At 43.3% G+C, this 20,161-nt stretch overlaps 47 non-coding genes and 9 pseudogenes across 47 annotated transcripts in view; all 56 read left to right on the top strand.

Moving 5' to 3' along the window:
- The first annotated feature begins 293 nt into the window (after positions 1-293).
- On the top strand, positions 294-402 carry LOC145853258 (uncharacterized; annotated as a pseudogene).
- Positions 403-541: 139 nt separating this feature from the next.
- On the top strand, positions 542-660 carry LOC145885705 (5S ribosomal RNA). Its single transcript, XR_014397288.1, has one exon. It is a non-coding gene; the product is annotated as a 5S ribosomal RNA (ribosomal RNA).
- Positions 661-799: 139 nt separating this feature from the next.
- Positions 800-918, top strand: LOC145887228 (5S ribosomal RNA). Its single transcript, XR_014398817.1, has one exon. It is a non-coding gene; the product is annotated as a 5S ribosomal RNA (ribosomal RNA).
- Positions 919-1,327: 409 nt separating this feature from the next.
- On the top strand, positions 1,328-1,436 carry LOC145853259 (uncharacterized; annotated as a pseudogene).
- Positions 1,437-1,575: 139 nt separating this feature from the next.
- LOC145853720 (5S ribosomal RNA) lies at positions 1,576-1,694 on the top strand. Its single transcript, XR_014374619.1, has one exon. It is a non-coding gene; the product is annotated as a 5S ribosomal RNA (ribosomal RNA).
- A 139-nt stretch (positions 1,695-1,833) lies between these two features.
- Positions 1,834-1,952, top strand: LOC145853730 (5S ribosomal RNA). Its single transcript, XR_014374629.1, has one exon. It is a non-coding gene; the product is annotated as a 5S ribosomal RNA (ribosomal RNA).
- Positions 1,953-2,091: 139 nt separating this feature from the next.
- Positions 2,092-2,210, top strand: LOC145887229 (5S ribosomal RNA). The gene has a single exon (XR_014398818.1). It is a non-coding gene; the product is annotated as a 5S ribosomal RNA (ribosomal RNA).
- Positions 2,211-2,619: 409 nt separating this feature from the next.
- Positions 2,620-2,738, top strand: LOC145883171 (5S ribosomal RNA). Its single transcript, XR_014394744.1, has one exon. It is a non-coding gene; the product is annotated as a 5S ribosomal RNA (ribosomal RNA).
- Positions 2,739-2,877: 139 nt separating this feature from the next.
- LOC145853734 (5S ribosomal RNA) lies at positions 2,878-2,996 on the top strand. Its single transcript, XR_014374630.1, has one exon. It is a non-coding gene; the product is annotated as a 5S ribosomal RNA (ribosomal RNA).
- A 409-nt stretch (positions 2,997-3,405) lies between these two features.
- LOC145853260 (uncharacterized) lies at positions 3,406-3,514 on the top strand (annotated as a pseudogene).
- A 139-nt stretch (positions 3,515-3,653) lies between these two features.
- LOC145885706 (5S ribosomal RNA) lies at positions 3,654-3,772 on the top strand. Its single transcript, XR_014397289.1, has one exon. It is a non-coding gene; the product is annotated as a 5S ribosomal RNA (ribosomal RNA).
- Positions 3,773-3,911: 139 nt separating this feature from the next.
- Positions 3,912-4,030, top strand: LOC145887231 (5S ribosomal RNA). Its single transcript, XR_014398820.1, has one exon. It is a non-coding gene; the product is annotated as a 5S ribosomal RNA (ribosomal RNA).
- A 409-nt stretch (positions 4,031-4,439) lies between these two features.
- LOC145853261 (uncharacterized) lies at positions 4,440-4,548 on the top strand (annotated as a pseudogene).
- Positions 4,549-4,687: 139 nt separating this feature from the next.
- LOC145853735 (5S ribosomal RNA) lies at positions 4,688-4,806 on the top strand. The gene has a single exon (XR_014374631.1). It is a non-coding gene; the product is annotated as a 5S ribosomal RNA (ribosomal RNA).
- A 139-nt stretch (positions 4,807-4,945) lies between these two features.
- LOC145853740 (5S ribosomal RNA) lies at positions 4,946-5,064 on the top strand. Its single transcript, XR_014374636.1, has one exon. It is a non-coding gene; the product is annotated as a 5S ribosomal RNA (ribosomal RNA).
- Positions 5,065-5,203: 139 nt separating this feature from the next.
- On the top strand, positions 5,204-5,322 carry LOC145852244 (5S ribosomal RNA). Its single transcript, XR_014374098.1, has one exon. It is a non-coding gene; the product is annotated as a 5S ribosomal RNA (ribosomal RNA).
- A 409-nt stretch (positions 5,323-5,731) lies between these two features.
- Positions 5,732-5,850, top strand: LOC145853750 (5S ribosomal RNA). The gene has a single exon (XR_014374637.1). It is a non-coding gene; the product is annotated as a 5S ribosomal RNA (ribosomal RNA).
- A 409-nt stretch (positions 5,851-6,259) lies between these two features.
- Positions 6,260-6,378, top strand: LOC145853051 (uncharacterized; annotated as a pseudogene).
- A 409-nt stretch (positions 6,379-6,787) lies between these two features.
- On the top strand, positions 6,788-6,906 carry LOC145853753 (5S ribosomal RNA). The gene has a single exon (XR_014374638.1). It is a non-coding gene; the product is annotated as a 5S ribosomal RNA (ribosomal RNA).
- Positions 6,907-7,045: 139 nt separating this feature from the next.
- Positions 7,046-7,164, top strand: LOC145882850 (5S ribosomal RNA). The gene has a single exon (XR_014394420.1). It is a non-coding gene; the product is annotated as a 5S ribosomal RNA (ribosomal RNA).
- A 139-nt stretch (positions 7,165-7,303) lies between these two features.
- On the top strand, positions 7,304-7,422 carry LOC145887232 (5S ribosomal RNA). The gene has a single exon (XR_014398821.1). It is a non-coding gene; the product is annotated as a 5S ribosomal RNA (ribosomal RNA).
- Positions 7,423-7,831: 409 nt separating this feature from the next.
- On the top strand, positions 7,832-7,950 carry LOC145883182 (5S ribosomal RNA). Its single transcript, XR_014394755.1, has one exon. It is a non-coding gene; the product is annotated as a 5S ribosomal RNA (ribosomal RNA).
- Positions 7,951-8,089: 139 nt separating this feature from the next.
- Positions 8,090-8,208, top strand: LOC145853754 (5S ribosomal RNA). The gene has a single exon (XR_014374639.1). It is a non-coding gene; the product is annotated as a 5S ribosomal RNA (ribosomal RNA).
- A 409-nt stretch (positions 8,209-8,617) lies between these two features.
- On the top strand, positions 8,618-8,736 carry LOC145887233 (5S ribosomal RNA). The gene has a single exon (XR_014398822.1). It is a non-coding gene; the product is annotated as a 5S ribosomal RNA (ribosomal RNA).
- A 409-nt stretch (positions 8,737-9,145) lies between these two features.
- On the top strand, positions 9,146-9,264 carry LOC145887234 (5S ribosomal RNA). The gene has a single exon (XR_014398823.1). It is a non-coding gene; the product is annotated as a 5S ribosomal RNA (ribosomal RNA).
- Positions 9,265-9,673: 409 nt separating this feature from the next.
- LOC145883192 (5S ribosomal RNA) lies at positions 9,674-9,792 on the top strand. The gene has a single exon (XR_014394765.1). It is a non-coding gene; the product is annotated as a 5S ribosomal RNA (ribosomal RNA).
- A 139-nt stretch (positions 9,793-9,931) lies between these two features.
- Positions 9,932-10,050, top strand: LOC145885707 (5S ribosomal RNA). Its single transcript, XR_014397290.1, has one exon. It is a non-coding gene; the product is annotated as a 5S ribosomal RNA (ribosomal RNA).
- Positions 10,051-10,189: 139 nt separating this feature from the next.
- On the top strand, positions 10,190-10,308 carry LOC145887235 (5S ribosomal RNA). The gene has a single exon (XR_014398824.1). It is a non-coding gene; the product is annotated as a 5S ribosomal RNA (ribosomal RNA).
- A 409-nt stretch (positions 10,309-10,717) lies between these two features.
- LOC145853262 (uncharacterized) lies at positions 10,718-10,826 on the top strand (annotated as a pseudogene).
- A 139-nt stretch (positions 10,827-10,965) lies between these two features.
- On the top strand, positions 10,966-11,084 carry LOC145885708 (5S ribosomal RNA). The gene has a single exon (XR_014397291.1). It is a non-coding gene; the product is annotated as a 5S ribosomal RNA (ribosomal RNA).
- Positions 11,085-11,223: 139 nt separating this feature from the next.
- LOC145887237 (5S ribosomal RNA) lies at positions 11,224-11,342 on the top strand. Its single transcript, XR_014398826.1, has one exon. It is a non-coding gene; the product is annotated as a 5S ribosomal RNA (ribosomal RNA).
- A 409-nt stretch (positions 11,343-11,751) lies between these two features.
- On the top strand, positions 11,752-11,860 carry LOC145853263 (uncharacterized; annotated as a pseudogene).
- A 139-nt stretch (positions 11,861-11,999) lies between these two features.
- LOC145884574 (5S ribosomal RNA) lies at positions 12,000-12,118 on the top strand. Its single transcript, XR_014396152.1, has one exon. It is a non-coding gene; the product is annotated as a 5S ribosomal RNA (ribosomal RNA).
- A 139-nt stretch (positions 12,119-12,257) lies between these two features.
- LOC145853755 (5S ribosomal RNA) lies at positions 12,258-12,376 on the top strand. Its single transcript, XR_014374640.1, has one exon. It is a non-coding gene; the product is annotated as a 5S ribosomal RNA (ribosomal RNA).
- Positions 12,377-12,515: 139 nt separating this feature from the next.
- On the top strand, positions 12,516-12,634 carry LOC145852245 (5S ribosomal RNA). The gene has a single exon (XR_014374099.1). It is a non-coding gene; the product is annotated as a 5S ribosomal RNA (ribosomal RNA).
- A 409-nt stretch (positions 12,635-13,043) lies between these two features.
- Positions 13,044-13,162, top strand: LOC145853756 (5S ribosomal RNA). Its single transcript, XR_014374641.1, has one exon. It is a non-coding gene; the product is annotated as a 5S ribosomal RNA (ribosomal RNA).
- Positions 13,163-13,571: 409 nt separating this feature from the next.
- Positions 13,572-13,680, top strand: LOC145853264 (uncharacterized; annotated as a pseudogene).
- Positions 13,681-13,819: 139 nt separating this feature from the next.
- On the top strand, positions 13,820-13,938 carry LOC145884575 (5S ribosomal RNA). The gene has a single exon (XR_014396153.1). It is a non-coding gene; the product is annotated as a 5S ribosomal RNA (ribosomal RNA).
- A 139-nt stretch (positions 13,939-14,077) lies between these two features.
- LOC145853757 (5S ribosomal RNA) lies at positions 14,078-14,196 on the top strand. The gene has a single exon (XR_014374642.1). It is a non-coding gene; the product is annotated as a 5S ribosomal RNA (ribosomal RNA).
- Positions 14,197-14,335: 139 nt separating this feature from the next.
- Positions 14,336-14,454, top strand: LOC145852246 (5S ribosomal RNA). The gene has a single exon (XR_014374100.1). It is a non-coding gene; the product is annotated as a 5S ribosomal RNA (ribosomal RNA).
- Positions 14,455-14,863: 409 nt separating this feature from the next.
- Positions 14,864-14,982, top strand: LOC145853759 (5S ribosomal RNA). Its single transcript, XR_014374644.1, has one exon. It is a non-coding gene; the product is annotated as a 5S ribosomal RNA (ribosomal RNA).
- A 139-nt stretch (positions 14,983-15,121) lies between these two features.
- On the top strand, positions 15,122-15,240 carry LOC145853760 (5S ribosomal RNA). The gene has a single exon (XR_014374645.1). It is a non-coding gene; the product is annotated as a 5S ribosomal RNA (ribosomal RNA).
- Positions 15,241-15,649: 409 nt separating this feature from the next.
- LOC145853052 (uncharacterized) lies at positions 15,650-15,768 on the top strand (annotated as a pseudogene).
- A 409-nt stretch (positions 15,769-16,177) lies between these two features.
- Positions 16,178-16,296, top strand: LOC145853761 (5S ribosomal RNA). Its single transcript, XR_014374646.1, has one exon. It is a non-coding gene; the product is annotated as a 5S ribosomal RNA (ribosomal RNA).
- Positions 16,297-16,435: 139 nt separating this feature from the next.
- On the top strand, positions 16,436-16,554 carry LOC145884836 (5S ribosomal RNA). The gene has a single exon (XR_014396416.1). It is a non-coding gene; the product is annotated as a 5S ribosomal RNA (ribosomal RNA).
- A 139-nt stretch (positions 16,555-16,693) lies between these two features.
- Positions 16,694-16,812, top strand: LOC145887238 (5S ribosomal RNA). The gene has a single exon (XR_014398827.1). It is a non-coding gene; the product is annotated as a 5S ribosomal RNA (ribosomal RNA).
- Positions 16,813-17,221: 409 nt separating this feature from the next.
- Positions 17,222-17,340, top strand: LOC145853762 (5S ribosomal RNA). The gene has a single exon (XR_014374647.1). It is a non-coding gene; the product is annotated as a 5S ribosomal RNA (ribosomal RNA).
- A 139-nt stretch (positions 17,341-17,479) lies between these two features.
- Positions 17,480-17,598, top strand: LOC145853763 (5S ribosomal RNA). The gene has a single exon (XR_014374648.1). It is a non-coding gene; the product is annotated as a 5S ribosomal RNA (ribosomal RNA).
- Positions 17,599-17,737: 139 nt separating this feature from the next.
- On the top strand, positions 17,738-17,856 carry LOC145885805 (5S ribosomal RNA). The gene has a single exon (XR_014397389.1). It is a non-coding gene; the product is annotated as a 5S ribosomal RNA (ribosomal RNA).
- A 139-nt stretch (positions 17,857-17,995) lies between these two features.
- LOC145853764 (5S ribosomal RNA) lies at positions 17,996-18,114 on the top strand. Its single transcript, XR_014374649.1, has one exon. It is a non-coding gene; the product is annotated as a 5S ribosomal RNA (ribosomal RNA).
- Positions 18,115-18,523: 409 nt separating this feature from the next.
- On the top strand, positions 18,524-18,642 carry LOC145853765 (5S ribosomal RNA). The gene has a single exon (XR_014374650.1). It is a non-coding gene; the product is annotated as a 5S ribosomal RNA (ribosomal RNA).
- Positions 18,643-18,781: 139 nt separating this feature from the next.
- On the top strand, positions 18,782-18,900 carry LOC145883203 (5S ribosomal RNA). Its single transcript, XR_014394776.1, has one exon. It is a non-coding gene; the product is annotated as a 5S ribosomal RNA (ribosomal RNA).
- Positions 18,901-19,039: 139 nt separating this feature from the next.
- LOC145853766 (5S ribosomal RNA) lies at positions 19,040-19,158 on the top strand. Its single transcript, XR_014374651.1, has one exon. It is a non-coding gene; the product is annotated as a 5S ribosomal RNA (ribosomal RNA).
- Positions 19,159-19,297: 139 nt separating this feature from the next.
- Positions 19,298-19,416, top strand: LOC145884837 (5S ribosomal RNA). The gene has a single exon (XR_014396417.1). It is a non-coding gene; the product is annotated as a 5S ribosomal RNA (ribosomal RNA).
- Positions 19,417-19,555: 139 nt separating this feature from the next.
- LOC145852247 (5S ribosomal RNA) lies at positions 19,556-19,674 on the top strand. The gene has a single exon (XR_014374101.1). It is a non-coding gene; the product is annotated as a 5S ribosomal RNA (ribosomal RNA).
- A 409-nt stretch (positions 19,675-20,083) lies between these two features.
- LOC145853767 (5S ribosomal RNA) overlaps positions 20,084-20,161 on the top strand; it is a 119-nt gene continuing 41 nt past the window's right edge. The window contains exon 1 of the ribosomal RNA XR_014374652.1: positions 20,084-20,161. This exon is cut by the window's right edge and continues 41 nt beyond it. This is a non-coding gene — a ribosomal RNA (5S ribosomal RNA).

A 20,161-nucleotide genomic window follows, 5' to 3' on the forward strand; every position in this document is an offset into this window, starting at 1 on the left:
CCTTGTGTTTTCAATTAGCATCTGCCTTGTATTTATAAGACAAACAAGAATATTGTTGCTGAATGCAGCTTGTGTGTGCTTTGTGCTCCTTTGCCCTGTTCAAATGATGAAAGGAAATAAAGTTTGTATTTTATCCAACTACCTGTGCTAAAAAGTGATGGGAACAGTGTTTGTAATTTCTTCTACTTTTTCAGTGACACAAAGTTCAAGCTGCTTATCTAATTGGTGAAAATGCAATGTCTGTTTATCACACTCACTTTGACTATATATGTTGTAGCAAGAGATTGTTTCTCGCTTACGGCCATACCAGCCTGGGTACGCCTGATCTCGGAAGCTAAGCAGGGTCGGGCCTGGTTAGTACTTGGATGGGAGACCGCCTGGGAATACCAGGTGCTGTAAGCATTTTGTCCACGAGGGTGTGCTCTTGCACTATTTCATCAGCAACACTGCCTTGTATTAAGCATTTAATGATGAATTGACTAAATTTCTGTTTTATCAGACTCACTTTGACTATATATGTTGTAGCAAGATATTGTTTCTCGCTTACGGCCATACCAGCCTGGGTACGCCCGATCTCGTCTGATCTCGGAAGCTAAGCAGGGTCGGGCCTGGTTAGTACTTGGATGGGAGACCGCCTGGGAATACCATGTGCTGTAAGCATTTTGTCCACGAGGGTGTGCTCTTGCACTATTTCATCAGCAACACTGCCTTGTATTAAGCATTTAATGATGAATTGACTAAATGTCTGTTTTATCAGACTCACTTTGACTATATATGTTGTAGCAAGAGATTGTTTCTCGCTTACGGCCATACCAGCCTGGGTACGCCCGATCTCGTCTGATCTCGGAAGCTAAGCAGGGTCGGGCCTGGTTAGTACTTGGATGGGAGACAGCCTGGGAATACCAGGTGCTGTAAGCATTTTGTCCACGAGGGTGTGCCCCTGCACTATTTCATCAGCAACACTGCCTTGTAGTAAGCATTTAATGATGAATTGACTAAATGCAGCTTCCTGCCTTTTTAATAGGATCAAATTTCCTTGTGTTTTCAATTAGCATCTGCCTTGTATTTATAAGACAAACAAGAATATTGTTGCTGAATGCAGCTTGTGTGTGCTTTGTGCTCCTTTGCCCTGTTCAAATGATGAAAGGAAATAAAGTTTGTATTTTATCCAACTACCTGTGCTAAAAAGTGATGGGAACAGTGTTTGTAATTTCTTCTACTTTTTCAGTGACACAAAGTTCAAGCTGCTTATCTAATTGGTGAAAATGCAATGTCTGTTTATCACACTCACTTTGACTATATATGTTGTAGCAAGAGATTGTTTCTCGCTTACGGCCATACCAGCCTGGGTACGCCTGATCTCGGAAGCTAAGCAGGGTCGGGCCTGGTTAGTACTTGGATGGGAGACCGCCTGGGAATACCAGGTGCTGTAAGCATTTTGTCCACGAGGGTGTGCTCTTGCACTATTTCATCAGCAACACTGCCTTGTATTAAGCATTTAATGATGAATTGACTAAATTTCTGTTTTATCAGACTCACTTTGACTATATATGTTGTAGCAAGATATTGTTTCTCGCTTACGGCCATACCAGCCTGGGTACGCCCGATCTCGTCTGATCTCGGAAGCTAAGCAGGGTCGGGCCTGGTTAGTACTTGGATGGGAGACCGCCTGGGAATACCAGGTGCTGTAAGCATTTTGTCCACGAGGGTGTGCTCTTGCACTATTTCATCAGCAACACTGCCTTGTATTAAGCATTTAATGATGAATTGACTAAATGTCTGTTTTATCAGACTCACTTTGACTATATATGTTGTAGCAAGAGATTGTTTCTCGCTTACGGCCATACCAGCCTGGGTACGCCCGATCTCGTCTGATCTCGGAAGCTAAGCAGGGTCGGGCCTGGTTAGTACTTGGATGGGAGACCGCCTGGGAATACCAGGTGCTGTAAGCATTTTGTCCACGAGGGTGTGCTCTTGCACTATTTCATCAGCAACACTGCCTTGTATTAAGCATTTAATGATGAATTGACCAAATGTCTGTTTTATCAGACTCACTTTGACTATATATGTTGTAGCAAGAGATTGTTTCTCGCTTACGGCCATACCAGCCTGGGTACGCCCGATCTCGTCTGATCTCGGAAGCTAAGCAGGGTCGGGCCTGGTTAGTACTTGGATGGGAGACAGCCTGGGAATACCAGGTGCTGTAAGCATTTTGTCCACGAGGGTGTGCCCCTGCACTATTTCATCAGCAACACTGCCTTGTAGTAAGCATTTAATGATGAATTGACTAAATGCAGCTTCCTGCCTTTTTAATAGGATCAAATTTCCTTGTGTTTTCAATTAGCATCTGCCTTGTATTTATAAGACAAACAAGAATATTGTTGCTGAATGCAGCTTGTGTGTGCTTTGTGCTCCTTTGCCCTGTTCAAATGATGAAAGGAAATAAAGTTTGTATTTTATCCAACTACCTGTGCTAAAAAGTGATGGGAACAGTGTTTGTAATTTCTTCTACTTTTTCAGTGACACAAAGTTCAAGCTGCTTATCTAATTGGTGAAAATGCAATGTCTGTTTATCACACTCACTTTGACTATATATGTTGTAGCAAGAGATTGTTTCTCGCTTACGGCCATACCAGCCTGAGTACGCCCGATCTCGTCTGATCTCGGAAGCTAAGCAGGGTCGGGCCTGGTTAGTACTTGGATGGGAGACCGCCTGGGAATACCAGGTGCTGTAAGCATCTTGTCCACGAGGGTGTGCTCTTGCACTATTTCATCAGCAACACTGCCTTGTATTAAGCATTTAATGATGAATTGACTAAATGTCTGTTTTATCAGATTCACTTTGACTATATATGTTGTAGCAAGAGATTGTTTCTCGCTTACGGCCATACCAGCCTGGGTACGCCCGATCTCGTCTGATCTCGGAAGCTAAGCAGGGTCGGGCCTGGTTAGTACTTGGATGGGAGACCGCCTGGGAATACCAGGTGCTGTAAGCATTTTGTCCACGAGGGTGTGCCCCTGCACTATTTCATCAGCAACACTGCCTTGTAGTAAGCATTTAATGATGAATTGACTAAATGCAGCTTCCTGCCTTTTTAATAGGATCAAATTTCCTTGTGTTTTCAATTAGCATCTGCCTTGTATTTATAAGACAAACAAGAATATTGTTGCTGAATGCAGCTTGTGTGTGCTTTGTGCTCCTTTGCCCTGTTCAAATGATGAAAGGAAATAAAGTTTGTATTTTATCCAACTACCTGTGCTAAAAAGTGATGGGAACAGTGTTTGTAATTTCTTCTACTTTTTCAGTGACACAAAGTTCAAGCTGCTTATCTAATTGGTGAAAATGCAATGTCTGTTTATCACACTCACTTTGACTATATATGTTGTAGCAAGAGATTGTTTCTCGCTTACGGCCATACCAGCCTGGGTACGCCTGATCTCGGAAGCTAAGCAGGGTCGGGCCTGGTTAGTACTTGGATGGGAGACCGCCTGGGAATACCAGGTGCTGTAAGCATTTTGTCCACGAGGGTGTGCTCTTGCACTATTTCATCAGCAACACTGCCTTGTATTAAGCATTTAATGATGAATTGACTAAATTTCTGTTTTATCAGACTCACTTTGACTATATATGTTGTAGCAAGATATTGTTTCTCGCTTACGGCCATACCAGCCTGGGTACGCCCGATCTCGTCTGATCTCGGAAGCTAAGCAGGGTCGGGCCTGGTTAGTACTTGGATGGGAGACCGCCTGGGAATACCATGTGCTGTAAGCATTTTGTCCACGAGGGTGTGCTCTTGCACTATTTCATCAGCAACACTGCCTTGTATTAAGCATTTAATGATGAATTGACTAAATGTCTGTTTTATCAGACTCACTTTGACTATATATGTTGTAGCAAGAGATTGTTTCTCGCTTACGGCCATACCAGCCTGGGTACGCCCGATCTCGTCTGATCTCGGAAGCTAAGCAGGGTCGGGCCTGGTTAGTACTTGGATGGGAGACAGCCTGGGAATACCAGGTGCTGTAAGCATTTTGTCCACGAGGGTGTGCCCCTGCACTATTTCATCAGCAACACTGCCTTGTAGTAAGCATTTAATGATGAATTGACTAAATGCAGCTTCCTGCCTTTTTAATAGGATCAAATTTCCTTGTGTTTTCAATTAGCATCTGCCTTGTATTTATAAGACAAACAAGAATATTGTTGCTGAATGCAGCTTGTGTGTGCTTTGTGCTCCTTTGCCCTGTTCAAATGATGAAAGGAAATAAAGTTTGTATTTTATCCAACTACCTGTGCTAAAAAGTGATGGGAACAGTGTTTGTAATTTCTTCTACTTTTTCAGTGACACAAAGTTCAAGCTGCTTATCTAATTGGTGAAAATGCAATGTCTGTTTATCACACTCACTTTGACTATATATGTTGTAGCAAGAGATTGTTTCTCGCTTACGGCCATACCAGCCTGGGTACGCCTGATCTCGGAAGCTAAGCAGGGTCGGGCCTGGTTAGTACTTGGATGGGAGACCGCCTGGGAATACCAGGTGCTGTAAGCATTTTGTCCACGAGGGTGTGCTCTTGCACTATTTCATCAGCAACACTGCCTTGTATTAAGCATTTAATGATGAATTGACTAAATTTCTGTTTTATCAGACTCACTTTGACTATATATGTTGTAGCAAGATATTGTTTCTCGCTTACGGCCATACCAGCCTGGGTACGCCCGATCTCGTCTGATCTCGGAAGCTAAGCAGGGTCGGGCCTGGTTAGTACTTGGATGGGAGACCGCCTGGGAATACCAGGTGCTGTAAGCATTTTGTCCACGAGGGTGTGCTCTTGCACTATTTCATCAGCAACACTGCCTTGTATTAAGCATTTAATGATGAATTGACTAAATGTCTGTTTTATCAGACTCACTTTGACTATATATGTTGTAGCAAGAGATTGTTTCTCGCTTACGGCCATACCAGCCTGGGTACGCCCGATCTCGTCTGATCTCGGAAGCTAAGCAGGGTCGGGCCTGGTTAGTACTTGGATGGGAGACCGCCTGGGAATACCAGGTGCTGTAAGCATTTTGTCCACGAGGGTGTGCTCTTGCACTATTTCATCAGCAACACTGCCTTGTATTAAGCATTTAATGATGAATTGACCAAATGTCTGTTTTATCAGACTCACTTTGACTATATATGTTGTAGCAAGAGATTGTTTCTCGCTTACGGCCATACCAGCCTGGGTACGCCCGATCTCGTCTGATCTCGGAAGCTAAGCAGGGTCGGGCCTGGTTAGTGCTTGGATGGGAGACAGCCTGGGAATACCAGGTGCTGTAAGCATTTTGTCCACGAGGGTGTGCCCCTGCACTATTTCATCAGCAACACTGCCTTGTAGTAAGCATTTAATGATGAATTGACTAAATGCAGCTTCCTGCCTTTTTAATAGGATCAAATTTCCTTGTGTTTTCAATTAGCATCTGCCTTGTATTTATAAGACAAACAAGAATATTGTTGCTGAATGCAGCTTGTGTGTGCTTTGTGCTCCTTTGCCCTGTTCAAATGATGAAAGGAAATAAAGTTTGTATTTTATCCAACTACCTGTGCTAAAAAGTGATGGGAACAGTGTTTGTAATTTCTTCTACTTTTTCAGTGACACAAAGTTCAAGCTGCTTATCTAATTGGTGAAAATGCAATGTCTGTTTATCACACTCACTTTGACTATATATGTTGTAGCAAGAGATTGTTTCTCGCTTACGGCCATACCAGCCTGGGTACGCCCGATCTCGTCTGATCTCGGAAGCTAAGCAGGGTCGGGCCTGGTTAGTACTTGGATGGGAGACCGCCTGGGAATACCAGGTGCTGTAAGCATTTTGTCCACGAGGGTGTGCCCCTGCACTATTTCATCAGCAACACTGCCTTGTAGTAAGCATTTAATGATGAATTGACTAAATGCAGCTTCCTGCCTTTTTAATAGGATCAAATTTCCTTGTGTTTTCAATTAGCATCTGCCTTGTATTTATAAGACAAACAAGAATATTGTTGCTGAATGCAGCTTGTGTGTGCTTTGTGCTCCTTTGCCCTGTTCAAATGATGAAAGGAAATAAAGTTTGTATTTTATCCAACTACCTGTGCTAAAAAGTGATGGGAACAGTGTTTGTAATTTCTTCTACTTTTTCAGTGACACAAAGTTCAAGCTGCTTATCTAATTGGTGAAAATGCAATGTCTGTTTATCACACTCACTTTGACTATATATGTTGTAGCAAGAGATTGTTTCTCCCATACGGCCATACCAGCCTGGGTACGCCCGATCTCGTCTGATTTCGGAAGCGAAGTAGGGTCGGGCCTGGTTAGTACTTGGATGGGAGACCGCCTGGGAATACCAGGTGCTGTAAGCATTTTGTCCACGAGGGTGTGCCCCTGCACTATTTCATCAGCAACACTGCCTTGTAGTAAGCATTTAATGATGAATTGACTAAATGCAGCTTCCTGCCTTTTTAATAGGATCAAATTTCCTTGTGTTTTCAATTAGCATCTGCCTTGTATTTATAAGACAAACAAGAATATTGTTGCTGAATGCAGCTTGTGTGTGCTTTGTGCTCCTTTGCCCTGTTCAAATGATGAAAGGAAATAAAGTTTGTATTTTATCCAACTACCTGTGCGAAAAAGTGATGGGAACTGTGTTTATAATTTCTTCTACTTTTTCAGTGACACAAAGTTCAAGCTGCTTATCTAATTGGTGAAAATGCAATGTCTGTTTATCACACTCACTTTGACTATATATGTTGTAGCAAGAGATTGTTTCTCGCTTACGGCCATACCAGCCTGGGTACGCCCGATCTCGTCTGATCTCGGAAGCTAAGCAGGGTCGGGCCTGGTTAGTACTTGGATGGGAGACCGCCTGGGAATACCAGGTGCTGTAAGCATTTTGTCCACGAGGGTGTGCTCTTGCACTATTTCATCAGCAACACTGCCTTGTATTAAGCATTTAATGATGAATTGACTAAATTTCTGTTTTATCAGACTCACTTTGACTATATATGTTGTAGCAAGAGATTGTTTCTCGCTTACGGCCATACCAGCCTGGGTACGCCTGATCTCGTCTGATCTCGGAAGCTAAGCAGGGTCGGGCCTGGTTAGTACTTGGATGGGAGACCGCCTGGGAATACCAGGTGCTGTAAGCATTTTGTCCACGAGGGTGTGCTCTTGCACTATTTCATCAGCAACACTGCCTTGTATTAAGCATTTAATGATGAATTGACCAAATGTCTGTTTTATCAGACTCACTTTGACTATATATGTTGTAGCAAGAGATTGTTTCTCGCTTACGGCCATACCAGCCTGGGTACGCCCGATCTCGTCTGATCTCGGAAGCTAAGCAGGGTCGGGCCTGGTTAGTACTTGGATGGGAGACAGCCTGGGAATACCAGGTGCTGTAAGCATTTTGTCCACGAGGGTGTGCCCCTGCACTATTTCATCAGCAACACTGCCTTGTAGTAAGCATTTAATGATGAATTGACTAAATGCAGCTTCCTGCCTTTTTAATAGGATCAAATTTCCTTGTGTTTTCAATTAGCATCTGCCTTGTATTTATAAGACAAACAAGAATATTGTTGCTGAATGCAGCTTGTGTGTGCTTTGTGCTCCTTTGCCCTGTTCAAATGATGAAAGGAAATAAAGTTTGTATTTTATCCAACTACCTGTGCTAAAAAGTGATGGGAACAGTGTTTGTAATTTCTTCTACTTTTTCAGTGACACAAAGTTCAAGCTGCTTATCTAATTGGTGAAAATGCAATGTCTGTTTATCACACTCACTTTGACTATATATGTTGTAGCAAGAGATTGTTTCTCGCTTACGGCCATACCAGCCTGAGTACGCCCGATCTCGTCTGATCTCGGAAGCTAAGCAGGGTCGGGCCTGGTTAGTACTTGGATGGGAGACCGCCTGGGAATACCAGGTGCTGTAAGCATCTTGTCCACGAGGGTGTGCTCTTGCACTATTTCATCAGCAACACTGCCTTGTATTAAGCATTTAATGATGAATTGACTAAATGTCTGTTTTATCAGATTCACTTTGACTATATATGTTGTAGCAAGAGATTGTTTCTCGCTTACGGCCATACCAGCCTGGGTACGCCCGATCTCGTCTGATCTCGGAAGCTAAGCAGGGTCGGGCCTGGTTAGTACTTGGATGGGAGACCGCCTGGGAATACCAGGTGCTGTAAGCATTTTGTCCACGAGGGTGTGCCCCTGCACTATTTCATCAGCAACACTGCCTTGTAGTAAGCATTTAATGATGAATTGACTAAATGCAGCTTCCTGCCTTTTTAATAGGATCAAATTTCCTTGTGTTTTCAATTAGCATCTGCCTTGTATTTATAAGACAAACAAGAATATTGTTGCTGAATGCAGCTTGTGTGTGCTTTGTGCTCCTTTGCCCTGTTCAAATGATGAAAGGAAATAAAGTTTGTATTTTATCCAACTACCTGTGCTAAAAAGTGATGGGAACAGTGTTTGTAATTTCTTCTACTTTTTCAGTGACACAAAGTTCAAGCTGCTTATCTAATTGGTGAAAATGCAATGTCTGTTTATCACACTCACTTTGACTATATATGTTGTAGCAAGAGATTTTTTCTCGCTTACGGCCATACCAGCCTGGGTACGCCCGATCTCGTCTGATCTCGGAAGCTAAGCAGGGTCGGGCCTGGTTAGTACTTGGATGGGAGACAGCCTGGGAATACCAGGTGCTGTAAGCATTTTGTCCACGAGGGTGTGCCCCTGCACTATTTCATCAGCAACACTGCCTTGTAGTAAGCATTTAATGATGAATTGACTAAATGCAGCTTCCTGCCTTTTTAATAGGATCAAATTTCCTTGTGTTTTCAATTAGCATCTGCCTTGTATTTATAAGACAAACAAGAATATTGTTGCTGAATGCAGCTTGTGTGTGCTTTGTGCTCCTTTGCCCTGTTCAAATGATGAAAGGAAATAAAGTTTGTATTTTATCCAACTACCTGTGCTAAAAAGTGATGGGAACAGTGTTTGTAATTTCTTCTACTTTTTCAGTGACACAAAGTTCAAGCTGCTTATCTAATTGGTGAAAATGCAATGTCTGTTTATCACACTCACTTTGACTATATATGTTGTAGCAAGAGATTTTTTCTCGCTTACGGCCATACCAGCCTGGGTACGCCCGATCTCGTCTGATCTCGGAAGCTAAGCAGGGTCGGGCCTGGTTAGTACTTGGATGGGAGACAGCCTGGGAATACCAGGTGCTGTAAGCATTTTGTCCACGAGGGTGTGCCCCTGCACTATTTCATCAGCAACACTGCCTTGTAGTAAGCATTTAATGATGAATTGACTAAATGCAGCTTCCTGCCTTTTTAATAGGATCAAATTTCCTTGTGTTTTCAATTAGCATCTGCCTTGTATTTATAAGACAAACAAGAATATTGTTGCTGAATGCAGCTTGTGTGTGCTTTGTGCTCCTTTTCCCTGTTCAAATGATGAAAGGAAATAAAGTTTGTATTTTATCCAACTACCTGTGCTAAAAAGTGATGGGAACAGTGTTTGTAATTTCTTCTACTTTTTCAGTGACACAAAGTTCAAGCTGCTTATCTAATTGGTGAAAATGCAATGTCTGTTTATCACACTCACTTTGACTATATATGTTGTAGCAAGAGATTGTTTCTCGCTTACGGCCATACCAGCCTGAGTACGCCCGATCTCGTCTGATCTCGGAAGCTAAGCAGGGTCGGGCCTGGTTAGTACTTGGATGGGAGACCGCCTGGGAATACCAGGTGCTGTAAGCATTTTGTCCACGAGGGTGTGCTCTTGCACTATTTCATCAGCAACACTGCCTTGTATTAAGCATTTAATGATGAATTGACTAAATGTCTGTTTTTTCAGACTCACTTTGACTATATATGTTGTAGCAAGAGATTGTTTCTCGCTTACGGCCATACCAGCCTGGGTACGCCCGATCTCGTCTGATCTCGGAAGCTAAGCAGGGTCGGGCCTGGTTAGTACTTGGATGGGAGACCGCCTGGGAATACCATGTGCTGTAAGCATTTTGTCCACGAGGGTGTGCTCTTGCACTATTTCATCAGCAACACTGCCTTGTATTAAGCATTTAATGATGAATTGACTAAATGTCTGTTTTATCAGACTCACTTTGACTATATATGTTGTAGCAAGAGATTGTTTCTCGCTTACGGCCATACCAGCCTGGGTACGCCCGATCTCGTCTGATCTCGGAAGCTAAGCAGGGTCGGGCCTGGTTAGTACTTGGATGGGAGACAGCCTGGGAATACCAGGTGCTGTAAGCATTTTGTCCACGAGGGTGTGCCCCTGCACTATTTCATCAGCAACACTGCCTTGTAGTAAGCATTTAATGATGAATTGACTAAATGCAGCTTCCTGCCTTTTTAATAGGATCAAATTTCCTTGTGTTTTCAATTAGCATCTGCCTTGTATTTATAAGACAAACAAGAATATTGTTGCTGAATGCAGCTTGTGTGTGCTTTGTGCTCCTTTGCCCTGTTCAAATGATGAAAGGAAATAAAGTTTGTATTTTATCCAACTACCTGTGCTAAAAAGTGATGGGAACAGTGTTTGTAATTTCTTCTACTTTTTCAGTGACACAAAGTTCAAGCTGCTTATCTAATTGGTGAAAATGCAATGTCTGTTTATCACACTCACTTTGACTATATATGTTGTAGCAAGAGATTGTTTCTCGCTTACGGCCATACCAGCCTGGGTACGCCTGATCTCGGAAGCTAAGCAGGGTCGGGCCTGGTTAGTACTTGGATGGGAGACCGCCTGGGAATACCAGGTGCTGTAAGCATTTTGTCCACGAGGGTGTGCTCTTGCACTATTTCATCAGCAACACTGCCTTGTATTAAGCATTTAATGATGAATTGACTAAATTTCTGTTTTATCAGACTCACTTTGACTATATATGTTGTAGCAAGATATTGTTTCTCGCTTACGGCCATACCAGCCTGGGTACGCCCGATCTCGTCTGATCTCGGAAGCTAAGCAGGGTCGGGCCTGGTTAGTACTTGGATGGGAGACCGCCTGGGAATACCATGTGCTGTAAGCATTTTGTCCACGAGGGTGTGCTCTTGCACTATTTCATCAGCAACACTGCCTTGTATTAAGCATTTAATGATGAATTGACTAAATGTCTGTTTTATCAGACTCACTTTGACTATATATGTTGTAGCAAGAGATTGTTTCTCGCTTACGGCCATACCAGCCTGGGTACGCCCGATCTCGTCTGATCTCGGAAGCTAAGCAGGGTCGGGCCTGGTTAGTACTTGGATGGGAGACAGCCTGGGAATACCAGGTGCTGTAAGCATTTTGTCCACGAGGGTGTGCCCCTGCACTATTTCATCAGCAACACTGCCTTGTAGTAAGCATTTAATGATGAATTGACTAAATGCAGCTTCCTGCCTTTTTAATAGGATCAAATTTCCTTGTGTTTTCAATTAGCATCTGCCTTGTATTTATAAGACAAACAAGAATATTGTTGCTGAATGCAGCTTGTGTGTGCTTTGTGCTCCTTTGCCCTGTTCAAATGATGAAAGGAAATAAAGTTTGTATTTTATCCAACTACCTGTGCTAAAAAGTGATGGGAACAGTGTTTGTAATTTCTTCTACTTTTTCAGTGACACAAAGTTCAAGCTGCTTATCTAATTGGTGAAAATGCAATGTCTGTTTATCACACTCACTTTGACTATATATGTTGTAGCAAGAGATTGTTTCTCGCTTACGGCCATACCAGCCTGGGTACGCCTGATCTCGGAAGCTAAGCAGGGTCGGGCCTGGTTAGTACTTGGATGGGAGACCGCCTGGGAATACCAGGTGCTGTAAGCATTTTGTCCACGAGGGTGTGCTCTTGCACTATTTCATCAGCAACACTGCCTTGTATTAAGCATTTAATGATGAATTGACTAAATTTCTGTTTTATCAGACTCACTTTGACTATATATGTTGTAGCAAGATATTGTTTCTCGCTTACGGCCATACCAGCCTGGGTACGCCCGATCTCGTCTGATCTCGGAAGCTAAGCAGGGTCGGGCCTGGTTAGTACTTGGATGGGAGACCGCCTGGGAATACCAGGTGCTGTAAGAATTTTGTCCACGAGGGTGTGCTCTTGCACTATTTCATCAGCAACACTGCCTTGTATTAAGCATTTAATGATGAATTGACTAAATGTCTGTTTTATCAGACTCACTTTGACTATATATGTTGTAGCAAGAGATTGTTTCTCGCTTACGGCCATACCAGCCTGGGTACGCCCGATCTCGTCTGATCTCGGAAGCTAAGCAGGGTCGGGCCTGGTTAGTACTTGGATGGGAGACCGCCTGGGAATACCAGGTGCTGTAAGCATTTTGTCCACGAGGGTGTGCTCTTGCACTATTTCATCAGCAACACTGCCTTGTATTAAGCATTTAATGATGAATTGACCAAATGTCTGTTTTATCAGACTCACTTTGACTATATATGTTGTAGCAAGAGATTGTTTCTCGCTTACGGCCATACCAGCCTGGGTACGCCCGATCTCGTCTGATCTCGGAAGCTAAGCAGGGTCGGGCCTGGTTAGTGCTTGGATGGGAGACAGCCTGGGAATACCAGGTGCTGTAAGCATTTTGTCCACGAGGGTGTGCCCCTGCACTATTTCATCAGCAACACTGCCTTGTAGTAAGCATTTAATGATGAATTGACTAAATGCAGCTTCCTGCCTTTTTAATAGGATCAAATTTCCTTGTGTTTTCAATTAGCATCTGCCTTGTATTTATAAGACAAACAAGAATATTGTTGCTGAATGCAGCTTGTGTGTGCTTTGTGCTCCTTTGCCCTGTTCAAATGATGAAAGGAAATAAAGTTTGTATTTTATCCAACTACCTGTGCTAAAAAGTGATGGGAACAGTGTTTGTAATTTCTTCTACTTTTTCAGTGACACAAAGTTCAAGCTGCTTATCTAATTGGTGAAAATGCAATGTCTGTTTATCACACTCACTTTGACTATATATGTTGTAGCAAGAGATTGTTTCTCGCTTACGGCCATACCAGCCTGGGTACGCCCGATCTCGTCTGATCTCGGAAGCTAAGCAGGGTCGGGCCTGGTTAGTACTTGGATGGGAGACCGCCTGGGAATACCAGGTGCTGTAAGCATTTTGTCCACGAGGGTGTGCCCCTGCACTATTTCATCAGCAACACTGCCTTGTAGTAAGCATTTAATGATGAATTGACTAAATGCAGCTTCCTGCCTTTTTAATAGGATCAAATTTCCTTGTGTTTTCAATTAGCATCTGCCTTGTATTTATAAGACAAACAAGAATATTGTTGCTGAATGCAGCTTGTGTGTGCTTTGTGCTCCTTTGCCCTGTTCAAATGATGAAAGGAAATAAAGTTTGTATTTTATCCAACTACCTGTGCTAAAAAGTGATGGGAACAGTGTTTGTAATTTCTTCTACTTTTTCAGTGACACAAAGTTCAAGCTGCTTATCTAATTGGTGAAAATGCAATGTCTGTTTATCACACTCACTTTGACTATATATGTTGTAGCAAGAGATTGTTTCTCGCTTACGGCCATACCAGCCTGGGTACGCCTGATCTCGGAAGCTAAGCAGGGTCGGGCCTGGTTAGTACTTGGATGGGAGACCGCCTGGGAATACCAGGTGCTGTAAGCATTTTGTCCACGAGGGTGTGCTCTTGCACTATTTCATCAGCAACACTGCCTTGTATTAAGCATTTAATGATGAATTGACTAAATTTCTGTTTTATCAGACTCACTTTGACTATATATGTTGTAGCAAGATATTGTTTCTCGCTTACGGCCATACCAGCCTGGGTACGCCCGATCTCGTCTGATCTCGGAAGCTAAGCAGGGTCGGGCCTGGTTAGTACTTGGATGGGAGACCGCCTGGGAATACCAGGTGCTGTAAGAATTTTGTCCACGAGGGTGTGCTCTTGCACTATTTCATCAGCAACACTGCCTTGTATTAAGCATTTAATGATGAATTGACTAAATGTCTGTTTTATCAGACTCACTTTGACTATATATGTTGTAGCAAGAGATTGTTTCTCGCTTACGGCCATACCAGCCTGGGTACGCCCGATCTCGTCTGATCTCGGAAGCTAAGCAGGGTCGGGCCTGGTTAGTACTTGGATGGGAGACCGCCTGGGAATACCAGGTGCTGTAAGCATTTTGTCCACGAGGGTGTGCTCTTGCACTATTTCATCAGCAACACTGCCTTGTATTAAGCATTTAATGATGAATTGACCAAATGTCTGTTTTATCAGACTCACTTTGACTATATATGTTGTAGCAAGAGATTGTTTCTCGCTTACGGCCATACCAGCCTGGGTACGCCCGATCTCGTCTGATCTCGGAAGCTAAGCAGGGTCGGGCCTGGTTAGTGCTTGGATGGGAGACAGCCTGGGAATACCAGGTGCTGTAAGCATTTTGTCCACGAGGGTGTGCCCCTGCACTATTTCATCAGCAACACTGCCTTGTAGTAAGCATTTAATGATGAATTGACTAAATGCAGCTTCCTGCCTTTTTAATAGGATCAAATTTCCTTGTGTTTTCAATTAGCATCTGCCTTGTATTTATAAGACAAACAAGAATATTGTTGCTGAATGCAGCTTGTGTGTGCTTTGTGCTCCTTTGCCCTGTTCAAATGATGAAAGGAAATAAAGTTTGTATTTTATCCAACTACCTGTGCTAAAAAGTGATGGGAACAGTGTTTGTAATTTCTTCTACTTTTTCAGTGACACAAAGTTCAAGCTGCTTATCTAATTGGTGAAAATGCAATGTCTGTTTATCACACTCACTTTGACTATATATGTTGTAGCAAGAGATTGTTTCTCGCTTACGGCCATACCAGCCTGGGTACGCCCGATCTCGTCTGATCTCGGAAGCTAAGCAGGGTCGGGCCTGGTTAGTACTTGGATGGGAGACCGCCTGGGAATACCAGGTGCTGTAAGCATTTTGTCCACGAGGGTGTGCTCTTGCACTATTTCATCAGCAACACTGCCTTGTATTAAGCATTTAATGATGAATTGACTAAATTTCTGTTTTATCAGACTCACTTTGACTATATATGTTGTAGCAAGAGATTGTTTCTCGCTTACGGCCATACCAGCCTGGGTACGCCCGATCTCGTCTGATCTCGGAAGCTAAGCAGGGTCGGGCCTGGTTAGTACTTGGATGGGAGACCGCCTGGGAATACCAGGTGCTGTAAGCATTTTGTCCACGAGGGTGTGCCCCTGCACTATTTCATCAGCAACACTGCCTTGTAGTAAGCATTTAATGATGAATTGACTAAATGCAGCTTCCTGCCTTTTTAATAGGATCAAATTTCCTTGTGTTTTCAATTAGCATCTGCCTTGTATTTATAAGACAAACAAGAATATTGTTGCTGAATGCAGCTTGTGTGTGCTTTGTGCTCCTTTGCCCTGTTCAAATGATGAAAGGAAATAAAGTTTGTATTTTATCCAACTACCTGTGCTAAAAAGTGATGGGAACAGTGTTTGTAATTTCTTCTACTTTTTCAGTGACACAAAGTTCAAGCTGCTTATCTAATTGGTGAAAATGCAATGTCTGTTTATCACACTCACTTTGACTATATATGTTGTAGCAAGAGATTGTTTCTCCCATACGGCCATACCAGCCTGGGTACGCCCGATCTCGTCTGATTTCGGAAGCGAAGTAGGGTCGGGCCTGGTTAGTACTTGGATGGGAGACCGCCTGGGAATACCAGGTGCTGTAAGCATTTTGTCCACGAGGGTGTGCCCCTGCACTATTTCATCAGCAACACTGCCTTGTAGTAAGCATTTAATGATGAATTGACTAAATGCAGCTTCCTGCCTTTTTAATAGGATCAAATTTCCTTGTGTTTTCAATTAGCATCTGCCTTGTATTTATAAGACAAACAAGAATATTGTTGCTGAATGCAGCTTGTGTGTGCTTTGTGCTCCTTTGCCCTGTTCAAATGATGAAAGGAAATAAAGTTTGTATTTTATCCAACTACCTGTGCGAAAAAGTGATGGGAACTGTGTTTATAATTTCTTCTACTTTTTCAGTGACACAAAGTTCAAGCTGCTTATCTAATTGGTGAAAATGCAATGTCTGTTTATCACACTCACTTTGACTATATATGTTGTAGCAAGAGATTGTTTCTCGCTTACGGCCATACCAGCCTGGGTACGCCCGATCTCGTCTGATCTCGGAAGCTAAGCAGGGTCGGGCCTGGTTAGTACTTGGATGGGAGACCGCCTGGGAATACCAGGTGCTGTAAGCATTTTGTCCACGAGGGTGTGCTCTTGCACTATTTCATCAGCAACACTGCCTTGTATTAAGCATTTAATGATGAATTGACTAAATTTCTGTTTTATCAGACTCACTTTGACTATATATGTTGTAGCAAGAGATTGTTTCTCGCTTACGGCCATACCAGCCTGGGTACGCCCGATCTCGTCTGATCTCGGAAGCTAAGCAGGGTCGGTCCTGGTTAGTACTTGGATGGGAGACCGCCTGGGAATACCAGGTGCTGTAAGCATTTTGTCCACGAGGGTGTGCTCTTGCACTATTTCATCAGCAACACTGCCTTGTATTAAGCATTTAATGATGAATTGACCAAATGTCTGTTTTATCAGACTCACTTTGACTATATATGTTGTAGCAAGAGATTGTTTCTCGCTTACGGCCATACCAGCCTGGGTACGCCCGATCTCGTCTGATCTCGGAAGCTAAGCAGGGTCGGGCCTGGTTAGTACTTGGATGGGAGACAGCCTGGGAATACCAGGTGCTGTAAGCATTTTGTCCACGAGGGTGTGCCCCTGCACTATTTCATCAGCAACACTGCCTTGTAGTAAGCATTTAATGATGAATTGACTAAATGCAGCTTCCTGCCTTTTTAATAGGATCAAATTTCCTTGTGTTTTCAATTAGCATCTGCCTTGTATTTATAAGACAAACAAGAATATTGTTGCTGAATGCAGCTTGTGTGTGCTTTGTGCTCCTTTGCCCTGTTCAAATGATGAAAGGAAATAAAGTTTGTATTTTATCCAACTACCTGTGCTAAAAAGTGATGGGAACAGTGTTTGTAATTTCTTCTACTTTTTCAGTGACACAAAGTTCAAGCTGCTTATCTAATTGGTGAAAATGCAATGTCTGTTTATCACACTCACTTTGACTATATATGTTGTAGCAAGAGATTGTTTCTCGCTTACGGCCATACCAGCCTGGGTACGCCCGATCTCGTCTGATCTCGGAAGCTAAGCAGGGTCGGGCCTGGTTAGTACTTGGATGGGAGACCGCCTGGGAATACCAGGTGCTGTAAGCATTTTGTCCACGAGGGTGTGCTCTTGCACTATTTCATCAGCAACACTGCCTTGTATTAAGCATTTAATGATGAATTGACCAAATGTCTGTTTTATCAGATTCACTTTGACTATATATGTTGTAGCAAGAGATTGTTTCTCGCTTACGGCCATACCAGCCTGGGTACGCCCGATCTCGTCTGATCTCGGAAGCTAAGCAGGGTCGGGCCTGGTTAGTACTTGGATGGGAGACCGCCTGGGAATACCAGGTGCTGTAAGCATTTTGTCCACGAGGGTGTGCTCTTGCACTATTTCATCAGCAACACTGCCTTGTATTAAGCATTTAATGATGAATTGACTAAATGTCTGTTTTATCAGACTCACTTTGACTATATATGTTGTAGCAAGAGATTGTTTCTCGCTTACGGCCATACCAGCCTGGGTACGCCCGATCTCGTCTGATCTCGGAAGCTAAGCAGGGTCGGGCCTGGTTAGTACTTGGATGGGAGACCGCCTGGGAATACCAGATGCTGTAAGCATTTTGTCCACGAGGGTGTGCTCTTGCACTATTTCATCAGCAACACTGCCTTGTATTAAGCATTTAATGATGAATTGACCAAATGTCTGTTTTATCAGACTCACTTTGACTATATATGTTGTAGCAAGAGATTGTTTCTCGCTTACGGCCATACCAGCCTGGGTACGCCCGATCTCGTCTGATCTCGGAAGCTAAGCAGGGTCGGGCCTGGTTAGTACTTGGATGGGAGACCGCCTGGGAATACCAGGTGCTGTAAGCATTTTGTCCACGAGGGTGTGCTCTTGCACTATTTCATCAGCAACACTGCCTTGTAGTAAGCATTTAATGATGAATTGACTAAATGCAGCTTCCTGCCTTTTTAATAGGATCAAATTTCCTTGTGTTTTCAATTAGCATCTGCCTTGTATTTATAAGACAAACAAGAATATTGTTGCTGAATGCAGCTTGTGTGTGCTTTGTGCTCCTTTGCCCTGTTCAAATGATGAAAGGAAATAAAGTTTGTATTTTATCCAACTACCTGTGCTAAAAAGTGATGGGAACAGTGTTTGTAATTTCTTCTACTTTTTCAGTGACACAAAGTTCAAGCTGCTTATCTAATTGGTGAAAATGCAATGTCTGTTTATCACACTCACTTTGACTATATATGTTGTAGCAAGAGATTGTTTCTCGCTTACGGCCATACCAGCCTGGGTACGCCCGATCTCGTCTGATCTCGGAAGCTAAGCAGGGTCGGGCCTGGTTAGTACTTGGATGGGAGACCGCCTGGGAATACCAGGTGCTGTAAGCATTTTGTCCACGAGGGTGTGCTCTTGCACTATTTCATCAGCAACACTGCCTTGTATTAAGCATTTAATGATGAATTGACTAAATTTCTGTTTTATCAGACTCACTTTGACTATATATGTTGTAGCAAGAGATTGTTTCTCGCTTACGGCCATACCAGCCTGAGTACGCCCGATCTCGTCTGATCTCGGAAGCTAAGCAGGGTCGGGCCTGGTTAGTACTTGGATGGGAGACCGCCTGGGAATACCAGGTGCTGTAAGCATTTTGTCCACGAGGGTGTGCTCTTGCACTATTTCATCAGCAACACTGCCTTGTATTAAGCATTTAATGATGAATTGACTAAATGTCTGTTTTATCAGATTCACTTTGACTATATATGTTGTAGCAAGAGATTGTTTCTCGCTTACGGCCATACCAGCCTGGGTACGCCCGATCTCGTCTGATCTCGGAAGCTAAGCAGGGTCGGGCCTGGTTAGTACTTGGATGGGAGACCGCCTGGGAATACCAGGTGCTGTAAGCATTTTGTCCACGAGGGTGTGCTCTTGCACTATTTCATCAGCAACACTGCCTTGTATTAAGCATTTAATGATGAATTGACTAAATGTCTGTTTTATCAGACTCACTTTGACTATATATGTTGTAGCAAGAGATTGTTTCTCGCTTACGGCCATACCAGCCTGGGTACGCCCGATCTCGTCTGATCTCGGAAGCTAAGCAGGGTCGGTCCTGGTTAGTACTTGGATGGGAGACCGCCTGGGAATACCAGGTGCTGTAAGCATTTTGTCCACGAGGGTGTGCTCTTGCACTATTTCATCAGCAACACTGCCTTGTATTAAGCATTTAATGATGAATTGACCAAATGTCTGTTTTATCAGACTCACTTTGACTATATATGTTGAAGCAAGAGATTGTTTCTCGCTTACGGCCATACCAGCCTGGGTACGCCCGATCTCGTCTGATCTCGGAAGCTAAGCAGGGTCGGGCCTGGTTAGTGCTTGGATGGGAGACAGCCTGGGAATACCAGGTGCTGTAAGCATTTTGTCCACGAGGGTGTGCCCCTGCACTATTTCATCAGCAACACTGCCTTGTAGTAAGCATTTAATGATGAATTGACTAAATGCAGCTTCCTGCCTTTTTAATAGGATCAAATTTCCTTGTGTTTTCAATTAGCATCTGCCTTGTATTTATAAGACAAACAAGAATATTGTTGCTGAATGCAGCTTGTGTGTGCTTTGTGCTCCTTTGCCCTGTTCAAATGATGAAAGGAAATAAAGTTTGTATTTTATCCAACTACCTGTGCTAAAAAGTGATGGGAACAGTGTTTGTAATTTCTTCTACTTTTTCAGTGACACAAAGTTCAAGCTGCTTATCTAATTGGTGAAAATGCAATGTCTGTTTATCACACTCACTTTGACTATATATGTTGTAGCAAGAGATTGTTTCTCGCTTACGGCCATACCAGCCTGGGTACGCCCGATCTCGTCTGATCTCGGAAGCTAAGCAGGGTCGGGCCTGGTTAGTAC

The sequence above is a fragment of the Salmo salar genome, chromosome 08 (genome assembly GCF_965601325.2).
Source record: "Salmo salar chromosome 08, fSalSal1, whole genome shotgun sequence".
Classification (NCBI taxonomy): Eukaryota; Metazoa; Chordata; class Actinopteri; order Salmoniformes; family Salmonidae; genus Salmo; species Salmo salar.